Here is a 13,455-nt window from a genome sequence, read left to right on the forward strand (position 1 = left end):
CCGAGGCCTGTTCACTCTTTGGTTTTCCCTCCACCTTCTCCCGCCCCCTAGATAGCGCAACGGCGTCTCGGGCTCTGATTGGCTATCACTGCCCCTCTCCGGGTTAGAATTGGTGAGCTTAGTGGCAGGGGCGGGACCGCGGTGCATCCAGGGTAGGCTGTTCGTTAGCCGAGCGGCGGCCGCGGGAGGGGCGGGGAGGGCCGGGGAGGGGCGGGGGGAGGGGGGCTGGGAAAGTTGAGGCCGCGCTGCCGCCGGGTCTCCGGCCTTGAGGGCTCGGGCTCGCAGTGGCGGCGGTGGCCGCTAGAAGAGGCGGCGGGGGCGGGGGGAGAGGAGGGCCTGGGCCCGCGCTCCCCCAGCCCCAGAGAAGCAGGCGGCGGCCGCGGACGGAGAGATTGGCCCGGGCGGTCGGACACCCCTGCGGAACCCGCTTGGGATCATGACCCAGGCTGGGGTCGCCGCTGCCGCCGCCGCCGCGGCCGAGACCACGCAGCCCGCGGGTGAGTGACTGAGGGAGGGGGCCGCTGACAGCCGGGGCGCGGGGCGGGGGCCGGGGCTGCGGGGGCGGCTCCGGGGGGCGGCTCCGGGCGCTGCTCCACCCACCCCTTCCCAGCTCCCGGAGGCTAGGGCTGCGCAGAGTGTCTTCTTCCTGAGGACCCCTGCTTGCGGAACCTGGGGGCCGCGAGCACGGAAGGCGCGCGCACCCCTCTTCTGCCCGATCGCTCGGCGCCCCGCGCCCTCTGGTGCCAGGCCCGTGGGGGGCTCGCGCTGCGCCCCGGCCCCCAGATGCGCGCGGGGCGAGAAGGGCTCCACGCTGCCCCGGGTGCATAAAGAACTGGACATCCAGGTTCACACCGGATGGCCTTTGCCCGCCTCCTTCACCTTTTTCTGTCTCCTTCATTCCCTCTTCTTTCCTTGCCTTCCGAATTTCCTTCGGACCCAGTGGTCAGACTCATGTGACTTGCTTTTTAACTCTCACTTCTATGTAGTGGAGCTAGGCTTGCAGGTCTTTTTAGAAGCCTTTCTTGTCCGTTCTGAATTGGAGCGGTTCTCCCAAACTCACGGCCCCCTTCCCCCACCCCCCGCCTCCCTGTTACATTGGAGTATGATCCTTCCGATTTATTAACTATAAACCTAAACGTAAACCTATATGTATGATCCCAGCTATAGACTTTAAACATACGTTCTCATGCAGTTTTTACTGCCAATAGTAGATATATTGACCTAACACCACACTAGACAATTGTGGTTAACTTAAGTTTGCATAAAAAAGGACAGTTGCTTACTTATTAACAAAGTACAGATTTCTTGAATAAACATTTCTGTGAGTAACATGGATTCTGAAGCATATTTGTACCTTTGCTTTTTCTTAAAAAAATCAAGCAAGCAAAAAAGCAAACCTGCTTTTTGAAGGATCAACATGCTGGCACGCACTCTAATCACCTTGACTTTTTCCTCCTACACAGCAGACGTATTTAATATAGTACAGAGTAGCTATATGGGATACATTTATTGTTTCTCCTTTTTTGTGAAGTACTTTAAAAGTATTTGTTACAAAATAAGCAAAATATGTTGTAATCATTGCACTTCTGAAACCAGGAAAAGTACCTGGTCTCAGGAACAATGTAAAGAAGAACTTGCTCTCATATTTTGCTCTAATCTAAGCAGTATGAATTTTTTTATACACAGGTATTACATTCTCTATATTTTTAAAAGTTTTATAAAATCCAGACAAGCCTGCAGCCTAGAACATTCCTTAGTATAAAAGCACCCCATTGTAGCAATTTAAGGGCAGCATAGGATTGAAATAATTACTTCAATTTCTTTTTTTTAATGCTCCGCATGGTATGTGGGATCCTAGTTCCCCAACCCCAACCAGGGGTCAGACCCATGCCCCTTACATTGGATGTGTGGAGTCAACCACCCAACCGCCAGGGAAGTCCCTGGAATAATTACTTTCTAAGTTAGTTGTCTGTGGGACAACGTGGAAATAAAATTCTAAAGTTGCAGATTGTGCAGTCAGTGAAATAGTCAGGTAAGAGAAATTGATGAGCTATTTTCAGAGTTTAGCATTGTCAACAAGGGAAAAGAAGCTCTAAGAAAACAGAATGTTTAACTCAGGAGATAAGCTTCAACAGGCAGTCAGCTCGAAACTAGGGACTGAATCAAACTTGGGTCTTTTTTTTTTTTTTAAAGATTTATTTACTTATTTTATTTTTTAGCTGTGGTGGGTCTTCATTGCGCACAGACTTACCCTAGTTGTGGCTAGTGGGGGGCTACTCTTTGCTGGGGAGCCTGGGCTTCTCATTGCGGTGGCTTCTGTTGTTGCAGAGCACGGGGTCTAGGCTGCGTGAACTTCCATAGCTGTGGCGCATTGGCTTAGTTCCTCGGAAGCGTGTGGGGTCTTCCCAGACCAGAGATCAAACCTATATTCCAGCACTGGCAGGTGGATTCTTAACCCCTAGACTACCAGGGAAGCTTCCCACTTGGGTCTTAACCATATCTGTCATGCCTTACCTTTCTACTCTCTGACCCAGTGGTTCTCAGTCTGGACTGTATAGTAGAATCATTTTATGTGCTTTTACATTTTAATACCCAGGCTGCTTGTGTCAGAGATTCTCTTACTTTTGATATGGGGTGAACCTTAGCCATAGGGGTAGTCTTTAAAGCTCCCCAGGTGTTTCCATTTAGCAATAAGGGTTGAGAACTACTATGTGTCTAAAAAAATGTCCAATCTAATAAACTTGTGTTGTAGGCTCTTCTAAATCCGGCCTGCACTCATGTGTCCAGCTTTTCCCCCACTGCTTCCCAACATGAGCCTCTTCGTGGTCCCACACATCAGCAGTTCAGATCCTGGCTTTTGTTAGTGATGTTGGTCTTTCTCAGCATTGGGATACCCCCCTGTGCTCCCTCTCTAGTGACTGTAGTTTAACTCTACTTTAATGAAGGTTTTCCTGGACTGCTCTCTCTAATTCCTTAGTGATTGGCTCCCTTTGAACTTTTCATCGACATATTGTTGAAGAGACTCCCTTTATGCTTACATCTAAGCTTCTTTTGTGTTTGTGTTTCATTATTCTTAAACTTGATGGCAAGGAGTGTTTTATTGTTTGCTCTTCTACAGCAGTTTGCTTTGAGTCAGATTGATTTGCTTTGAAACCTCCCCAACACTGCTTGTAGCCGTAGTTTCAGGTTTGATTCCATTCTGAATGTTTCTGTGTTGGTACCTTCCTCACACCTTAATTCACATCAGAATTCACGTATGTCAGTTTCTCCCATGTCTTTTCCTGACTTCTTCAGTAAGTTGATTATTTTCTCTTCTGTGGTCCCAATAACAGCTTGTACTTATTTCTCTGTTAACACCAATCACATTGCCCCTGAGTATGTGTTTATCAACCTTCTCTATGAGCCTGCTACCCCTGGAGCATCCACATTGAAGGCTCCAGGAGGTATAATTCACACTGTAGTTTTGCATACCATTGTAACCTGGTGGAGATAGAACCCCACCAACATAGCAACTGTGTTCTCTCATCTTCGTACTTTTGGGACCTAAAGTAGCACTAATTATTAGTATAGGCATTCAAAAAGTGTTTGTTAAATGCGTAAATGCCTATTGTGTTATATAGTATGTGAAGATAGCCATATGCATCTTTAGCATAGGTTGAATTGGCATTAATTGATTTCACCATTAAATCAATTAATAGTCCTATACTACTATTATGGATTTGTTAAGGATTAATGGAATTTAAGTAATTGTGGTTATGATGGATCCCTTAAACATGTAATCTTCCTTCCAATATGCATGGAGATATATACCTTGAGTCTTGTACTCTGAACTCTGGAAGTTGACTCTTGTTATCCATAAAATATTTGTGTAACACTAAAAGAAAAGCTGTTAACTGTCCAATTAGATAATTTTTCTTTTTCTCATTAAGTTTTCCATATGGGTACAATTGCACTACTTCAGAAGGCCAGATCTTTTAATTAGATCAGTAGGGGATGATAAGTTGTTCCTATTAATGTGCTAATACTGTGTTTTTAATTCAGTTCATGAAGTATTTATTGAGTGTTTACCATGTGCCCAAAACTCTTAGGTATTAAAGAGAATATAAAAGTAGTAAATGGTCTGGACTCAGCTCTTAAGAAGTTTTTAGACTTATTGGGAGGATTGGGGAACATCATATCAAATAAGGGACTGAACACAATATTCATTAGCTAATTTAAAATATGTACTCAGAATTGATGTTAATTTAAAATAGGTACTCAGTGATGAATACCATGGAAAATTAAGAGACGACCAGATATTCTTTCAATTGACATTTATCACCCCCATACTGAGTACTAATTTTTAAGAATACAAATGTGGAAGCTTTGGTTTCTACCATTTAGAAGTTTATAATCTACTGGGAATACCCAATAAGAATATAGAGTGTATTTCCTCTTAACACTTTGTGTAGTGACAGGTATGAAGGCATGGAAATGAGAGAGGGCCTTTCTTGATTAAGGAGCTGCAAGTAGATTGTTGTGGTATGTTAAAGGGCATGGACTTTGGGGTCAGACACGTGTGGTTTGCAAACTTTATTCTTGAGAGATCTGAGCCCTCACAGACCTTGTTTGTGTAATGTGGCAGTAGTGTAGTAACTTCGCTGCTAGTGTTAATAAAAAGAGGTACCCCAGGTTCAGTCAATTCCCACCTATGCTCCTTGTGACTTTCCGTTTGTCTATTAGGTGGCTGCATGAGGCGCCTTAGACAGTCTTCCCTCCAAATTAATGAAGCCATTATTGGGTCCCTTGGCAAAAACATTCTCCCTTTAGCTACTATAATTTCTTGAACACCAGGCATCTATAGTGAAGGGGACAGGGAGAAGAAATTTGTAGTGTAACCATGAGAGGTACCACTTCTACCTCTACTTCAGTTGCAGGATAAATTTCTGTTTGGTTGTGAGCAACAGAAATTGCTTTTGGCTAACTTAAGTGGAAAAGGGGGATTTATGGATAGATACTGGGTAAGTGCACAGAAGTGGAAGGAAAGTCAAATAATGAAGCCTTGGGAAGACCAGAGAAAGCAGCTTCTAGGATCACATGGGCCTATGGGGCTAACTCAGCCTCAGCCAGTTTCCCTCCTTGTGCAGTCTTGTTGGTCAGCCCCATGCCCATCCCTGGGGTGAACCCACTTTTAATAGTCATATCAGATCTCAGGAGTGAGACAGAGAAGCTCTCCAAAGGACAAGTGAGGTGGTATTGCCAGAAGGCCCCAAACAAGACATTTCCTACAGAGTTCACAGGATTTGGCCATGTGGAGGTCTTGATGTGTGAGCTTGATGTAAACAGTTTTTGAAATAAAAGCCAGATAACAGGGAGTTGAAGAGTGAATAGCAAGGGAGGAAGAAGGGACCCTGAGTAGAAACTGCTTGTTCAAGGAGCCTGATGGCGAGGAGGGAGAAAAGAATAGGAATACCTAGAATCTGTGGCAAGGTCAGAAAGATAAAAAAGAATTTTAAAAACTTTTAAATGGGAAAGAATGAATGTATTTTAATGTTAAAGCACTAGTAAAGAAGGAGAGATTAATAATATATGAAAGATAAGATATATTTTTGTAACAAGATTGCTAAGAAGTGGGAGTGATAGAGTCCAGAATAAAGGTAGAAGGTGAAATGTTAGCTGGAAATATTAGGGAAGGGTTTATAGAAGAAGACAGATTTCACTGGGCTTTAAAGAGTTAATCTGGTTTGGATAAGCAGAGTAAAACAGAGAGGTTATGCCAGTGGGAAAAGAGTATAAACTTAGCAAAAAGTAAACTAACTTGTAAGGAGCATAGGGAAGAACCTGTGTGAAGAGGGGAGGGAAGAGTTGATGACGTGATCAGCTGTATAACCCTGCTCCTCCGTGTGTTATACCAGGAGATGTGGATAAGCAAGCCTGGCCAGAAAAGATGGCAGTGTGAAGCAGGGTCAGGAAAGGCAGGACCCAAGAGTTTGGATTTGATGCAGTAGGTATGGGGAAATGGTACTGCTCTCTGGAGCAGGAGAGGCACATGATGGGTTGCAGTGCAATGGAAAGATAACAGAGACACTGGAGTATAAAACCACTGAAGGACTGGGAGCAAAAGACCTCTAAGTCCCAGACCTGTGTAAAAGAAAGACTACTCCAAGGCAGTAACAAACATTAGGAGATGAGCATTGTGAAATAGATTGATAGGATTCAGTGAGAAGATCTGAAGGTCATTTTGGGGTTTAAAGCAGGTTAAAATTTTGGTGGTGTTGATAAAATGGAGATTGGAAGTAGTTCTCTTAAGAGGCAAGGCCATTTTGACATGTTGCAAACAGACTCTGGTTTATTGCTTTGAAATAAATTGTTCTGAAGAGTGTTTTGCCTAACCAAAGATATGGAAGAAGATCAGAATTGAAATGTTAGCTGTATTGTGAAAATATAGCAGCTTTTATACAGAAAGAAATTGAAACTTTGTAGGGAAAAAGCAAATAGGAAAAAACATTCATCCTTGGAAGTCAAAATGAGAGAAAGACAGGATTCATGTTAGAGAAAGATGATGCATAATTGGAGAGAGGAAGACAGTGTGGGAGAGAATTTCAAGCAAAAGGAGAGATCAGCAACCTCATCCTGCAGAGAGGAGAAGGCCTCTGGCTTGTTGAAAAATAGTCCCTAATAGTACCTCTAAGAAAGTAGTTTTGATTGGCAGGAGCAGTCAGAAGGCATACCACCATGGAGTTTAGAAGAGATTGGCCAGTGAAAGAAAGCTGAGTAGTTTCATAGAAATAGGAGGAGAGAAACAGAATGATAAATAGAAAAAGCAGTAAATACTTGTTTAATATGAAGAAGCAAGAGAGAAATGGTTAAGGAGGGAATATAGTACTAAAGAGGAAAGAAGTATAGAATCTCTCTCCACAGATGGTGGAGTTAGCTTTAGGATGTTCTGGTAAGCTGAACGGACAGATGTATAGATTGAGGTCTGTTATGATAAATGTAGGATCTAGTTAAGGAACCAGATGACCTTTATCTTCCCAGTGAATTAGGGGGAAAATGGAAGAAAGGCAATTAAGGTGTCTTGATCTCTTGCTATGTACCAGATTACTTTGCTTGATCCATTCCATATATTATCATGTAAACTCTTAACAGTTCTTTGAGGGATTCATGATAATCTGCCAGTTTTAAATTTGAGGGTGCTAAGACTTCAAGGAATACTAGTTTTTACATATTTAAATATTTATTTATTTGACTTCGCTGGATCATAGTTGTGGCATGTGGTATCTTTAATTGTGGCATACCAACTCTTAGTTGTGGCTTGTGGGATCCAGTTCCCTGACCAGGGATTGAACCCTGGCCCCCAGCATTGGGAGCATGGAGTCTTACCCACTGGGCCACCAGGGAAGTCTTAAATTTTCCTCTCTTTTTTTTTTTTTTGGCTACACCATGAGGCACGTAGGATCTTTGTTCCCCGCCCCCAGGGATCCAACCTGTGCCCCCTGCAGTGGAAGGACGAAGTCTTAACCACTGGACCAAGGAAGTCCCTTGAATACTTATTTTTAAAACCAAATAGCTAGTGAATGTCAACTTTGAGATGTGATCCTTGGTCTGATATCAAAGGGTAGTCTCATTACCCTCTACCATTCATTCATTAATGTGAGGTGAAGAGTATCGGGGCCTTGAGAGCATCTGTGTTACTGACTACAGTGGCTGTGTCTCAGAAGCATTTGAGGGGCTTTAAAAGTTCCTGTACTTTACCCCTGTCACTCATTCCTTTATCAGCTCACTCCTTGATTATCCACTATATTAGTCAGGGTTCTCCAGAAAAACAATAGGATATATGTCACAAGAAGAGTCTGGAGCATCATACAGTGCCAAAAGATAGGGAAGTACTACAAAGCAGGCGAGGAGGAAGGGGAAGGGCATGGAAAAAGAACACTGGGGTGCCCAATGGCCAAAGTTTGAACAGTTTGACCAACAAAATAACTATAGCATTAAATATTGACCCAACGAATAAAATAAATATCCTGAGTTCATAATGATACAAGTAAATGATGAGTAAATGATTGAGAGAGAGGAGAGAAATCTCCTTCATAGAAGAATTCTGAAAAACGTGTATTTTGATACATCTTCTCCAAGAGATAGAGATTTATTCTCCTCTCTTTCAGTGTGGACTTGACTTAGTAGTATTCACTTTCATAGAGACTATAAAGGGAAATATAGTAGCATTACTGTAACTACTTGAATAGTGTTAACAAGAAATTTGAGGAGGACAATTGGTGGGGATGACTACTACTTTTACAAATTAAATTCTTCAGAATGATTTGAGTAGTCTAATATAAGGATGTTTTATTGTATAATGAAAACCAAATCTAGTTAAGTAGCACCAAGAATAAGAAAAATAGGAGAATAAGAACACATCCTTACTAGTGTTGAAAAGCTGGGAAAGGTGTCATCTAAGGATCAGAAACATTGAGGACTTTAAGCAAAATGAAAAGCACATAGGAGCAGAGCAGTTTGATGATAAAAGCATACAGCATTGAGAAGTCTGCAAACCAGTATAGACTTGAAGCGGGAAAAGCTAGAAAAGTGAGTTTTCCGATACAATTCTGGAAAACTCCAAAGCGCAGAGACTGAAATGTTGAGGTTGGTTGTCTTAGCCCATGTTGGTTGCTTTAACAACATACCATAGACTGGATGACTTACAAACCACAGAAACTTATTTCTCACAGTGTTGGAGGCTGGGAGTGCAGATCAGGGTGCCAGCATGGTTGGATTCTGGTGAAGGCCTTTTTCTGGGTTACAGACTGCCTTCTTCTTGCTGCAGCCTCACAAGGTGGAAGGGGCAAGCGAGTTCTCTGGGCCTTCTTTCATAAGGACACCAGTCTCATTCATGAGGGCTCTGCCCTCCTGACTTAATCATCTTCTAAAGGTCACACCTCTTAATGGCATCACCTTAGGGATTAGAAGGTCAATATATGAGTTGGGGTGGGGGGATGCAAATATTCAGATGATAATAGCAGTCAAAAGGTAATTAATTACTAGATTTTGGAACTGTATTAGGAGTAATTAGAATAGCTAATAACAATATTTACTCCTGGGCTAACCTCCTAGAACTTATTTATATAAATTAGGTGTATCCCCATTGGGCTTGAGGGCCCGAGAGAGAATCAGGGTTATATCTCAGAGAACTTCTAATTGCCACTGTGAACGTGGGGCTCCTCTCTTTACAAGTTACCCACCTAGCTGCTCCCCTCCATCTCTGCACGGCACTCTTGACAGGCAGAACTCTCATTATCAGCATACAAGTTCATGATGCAGAGAAGAGTGCTATTCACACGTATTAAAGCAGTGGTTCTAAGAGGTGCATGACCATTAAAATCACCTAGGTCATTTTTTAAATTTAAAGGTGATTTCTATAGTGCATCCAGAGCTGAGAACCACTTGGCTGGGGAAACCAACTTTAGCAATCAGTTCAGTTAACTGAGACTCACTAAATATTTAAGGAAAATCAAGAGGGTGAAAGAGGGACACCAAACTGAGCAAACAGAGGAATCAATTTGGGGGTAAACAAATTGAACATAATAGATAATATTTGTTATTTAAAAATGTCCTCAAAGATTTTAGGGAATACAGTTTCCATAAAATAGCAATGGGGCGCTATAAAAGAGAAATAAGAACAGGAAAGTTTTTGGAAGTTGAAAACATGTTTTCTGTGATAAATTTAATAGCACGTTGAATAGCAGCATGGTTGTAATAGATTGAATGAATTAATGAACTGGAAGATGAGACCCAAGGAGTTATTCTGAAATATGGTACAGAAGAACAAAGAAGAAAATTTTAAGTTGTTAGACATGAAATACATATCTAGAAGCAGAACTAACACCTTGAGCTAAAGTTCTACACAATTTCAGTTGAGTCTTTGTCAGAGGGGAGATGGTGCACATTCGGTGGGTAAGAATTAAAGTATGTCACAACTTCTGTATTGATAGAAGAGACTATAGATACTGTTTTTTAATATGAAGAAAATATATTTAAATTCAGTGCTAGTATATCTTAAGTTATCGATATGTGATTCCTCTGCTGTTGGCTTTATTCTCTAAGCGTTTCTTTTCTTTGTGTGTTAATTTCATCCTCAGACTGGCTTCCCTCTTTTGGAAGATATCTGCAAGTGCAGTATTTGGAATCACATCCTTTTCGAAGGAGTGAGAGTATAACTACCTGCTTCATCAAAGAAAAGTCCTGAGCTTTGCTTTGATTGGATCAGTTGGAGACCATTAGAGTCAGAAAAAAATATTTGCCAAGACCTGCCAAGGCCTACTGCTGAAGTGCAATGACTGGGCTGGGTTGGGGTACATACTTCAGTGAAAATCAAGGAAGTTCATGAAATGAACAGAAGAAAATGTATAACAAGTGTTCATACAATATGCTTCCTAAAATTGTTAAGGGTGTTTATGAATAGAATAGATATAAAAGGAAAGATGATATTAAGGAAAATAAAGAAAAAACAAAAAATCAGCAAAGGAAAAGTAAAAAGATAGTGGAAGGGAAGAGAAGGAAGTGGAGGGAAGAGAAAAAAAACAACATTCTCTCTCTCTTTTTAAAGGCTCTTGAATTATATAGAAACAGATCTTCAGATTTGTGTTATTTCAGACAAATAGGAACAAAATAATGCAGAAAAATTAAAATAATATAAACACATACACACTCCAGGCAAATGTTGAATGGAAGAAAATGCATAATAATTTGTTATCAGACAAAGTTTAATTGCACACAATAAACATTTAATTGAAAACTAATTGATAAAACTTTATATACCTAAGGAGCTAAAAATACGTACTTTTCTCAAATACTCATCTAACACATAACAAAAATATGTCATGTAACAGGGCTACACAGGAAATCTCAAATTCTGAAAATTAAAAATTAGTTATTGCCAGTCGTGATGCAAGGAAACAGACACACACACACACACACACACACACACACACACACACACACACTCTTAAAAAAGGGGAACCAAAAAAAAAGAAATATCACTATTTGGAAAGCTTTTTACTTTAACTCAGTTTGAAGAGGGTATAAAAGTTGAAATTATAAGGAAAGAAAATTCCAGATAATAAAAACAAGCAAATTCTGGAAAAATATAAGTGATTCATAACATCTGAGATGATATTCAGCCTCTCTAGTCAAGGAGGTGCAGGTTAAGCAATAATGATATTTTTTGTTGCTTTGAATTTAAAAATTCAAAGATACTGATTATAGCCTTTTTTTGGTCAGCATTGTTTTTAATAGCAAACCAAGTGAAACAAAATCCATAAATAAAAAAGGAAGAGGGATAAAGAGTATTAATCAATGGGTAACAGCTAAATAAATGATGGCTCATCCGTGCTACACAATGCAGGTATTAAAAAGAGTAAGTTAAAAAGATGTCCATAGTGTATTTCTAAATTAAAATAAAGCATATTTCAGAGTGACATAGAAGGTGACTAAATTTTTATAAAAAATTTTTGTGCATATGATAAGATAGATATGTAAATGTATACCTGTAGAAAGATCAAGAAAATTGATATCAAATTGATTACCAGTTGGTAGAGGGTAGAATGAATAGGTTGTACTGGGGACTTTAATTTTCTTCCTTGGAAAAAGGGATGTGGTTAGAGGTAATTTTTTTGTCTTTTTGTTTTTCAGTATAGCAAAGAGTCAGACCTGACTGAGTGACTCACACCTGATTTGAATAGCATTTTAAAAAATTATTTAAAATTTAACTGAAACTATATAAACTATTTAGGAATTAGTAACTTGAAAATACTGCATATCAAAATTTACAGGCTATAGACAAAGTTGTACCTTGAGGAGATAGTATAGTCTTAAATGCATTTATTAGAAAGATAAAAATTAATTCATAATGCATACATGTGGCAAAAATTAAAATTGCATATGAAGATATCCCATGGATCCTGTCTCCCATTTCCCCTGTGCAGTCCTTCCAGAGAAGTCCTGTGCCTCATTGACTAGCTGTGCATCATTTACATGTTCTTCTCTGCATCCCAAAGGATACATATATACAAGTTTATTTGTAAAATACATACATACATTAATTAATTAATTTGCTAGGGCTGCCACAACAAAATACATAAGCTGAAGGGCTTAAATAAGAAAAGTTAATATTCTTAAAAGTTCCTGAGGCTCAAAGTCCAGAATCAAGGTATCAGCAGGTTTACCTTTTTCTGAAGCCTCGTCTTGGCTTGAAGATGGTTGCTTTCCCGCTGTGTCCTCGCATGATCAACTCTATGTCTGTGTGGTCTGTGTTCTAAATTCCTTTTCTTGTGAGGACACCAGTCATCTTGGGTGAGGGTCTATCCTAACGACCCCATTTTAACTTAACTACCTCTTTCAAGGTCCTGTTTTCAAATACAGTCACATTCTGAAGTATTGGCCATTAGGACTTCAACATGTGAATCTGGGGGAGATACGATACAGCACATACAAATAGATAAGTTCATATATTTGACTATCGGTACATATAACTGCATTGTACAGGTGGAGCTATTAGGTCGAACCACCTGAAACTGCAGTTTCTAGAGGCAGAAAGTATGAAATATGGGCAATTTCAGGTGGTTCTATATGATCCTGTGACGTATTTAATCAGTCTTCTTTTGATGAGCCTTTCCTTGTCTTTTGCTACTTGAATATCCTTGAATTAAGTATCTGCTGGCACATACATGAATATACTTGTAGGTAAATTTCTAGGAATTGTTGTATTAAAGAGTTACGTGTTTCTGTGAACCAGATGTGGGTCCATATTATGTCAGGAGGGAGTTGGTCTAGGCACTGAGCCATAGCCCTTCCTGACAGGACAAGGGCACCTCAGAGAAAGAGATGGGAGCTGTAAGGACAGAGACAGACGTTGGGGGTGAGCAGAGTGCAAGAGATTGTGGGGTGTGAGCCATTACTCACAATAAAGGAACTGTACTGATGTATTCCCAGTGGATTGTTTTGTAACTAGAAATGACTAGATGATTTTTATTATGTAGTTGTGACCAGTAAAGTCATGGCATCTGCCCTAATTTTTATCCAAGGAGTAGGATCACCCACCAGAGGAGATTTGAACTGGGACTGGAAGGTATTTTATACTGCTTGCATTTTATGTGTCCTTCTAATTTAGTTTAACAGTTACTAATATGTGTATAAGTATTTGCTTAGAGATGGGTCACAAAGAGTCGGACATGACTGAGCAACTTTCACTCACATAGAAAAAATATTTGGAATTGATATTACCAGATTGTTAAAAGTATAAGGGCATTGGTACTTTATATACATACATCTGTGCTGTTTAAAATTTTACAAAGAGCAAGAATTATTTTTTGCAACTGAATTAAAAAAAAAATCCTGAAAGCATGAAGTTCTCTGAATTTAATTATGATACAGTTTCTGAGCCAGAAGTTTTTGTAGTTTGTATGGACAAGAGCAAGGAAA

General features: G+C 40.3%; 1 protein-coding gene across 3 annotated transcripts in view; it reads left to right on the forward strand.

Moving 5' to 3' along the window:
- Window positions 1–228: 228 nt before the first annotated feature.
- USF3 (upstream transcription factor family member 3) overlaps window positions 229–13,455 on the forward strand; it is a 48,472-nt gene continuing 35,245 nt past the window's right edge. For 2 of the 3 annotated variants that reach the window (XM_040223836.1, XM_040223842.1), the window contains exon 1: window positions 302–497. The gene's annotated coding sequence lies outside the window, so the exon portion shown is untranslated. Of the gene's footprint in view, window positions 498–13,455 lie in introns of all 3 variants that reach the window. The other variant, XM_040223822.1, reaches the window with a different exon arrangement.

The sequence above is a fragment of the Oryx dammah genome, unplaced genomic scaffold (assembly GCF_014754425.2).
Source record: "Oryx dammah isolate SB20612 unplaced genomic scaffold, SCBI_Odam_1.1 HiC_scaffold_2, whole genome shotgun sequence".
Classification (NCBI taxonomy): domain Eukaryota; kingdom Metazoa; phylum Chordata; class Mammalia; order Artiodactyla; family Bovidae; genus Oryx; species Oryx dammah.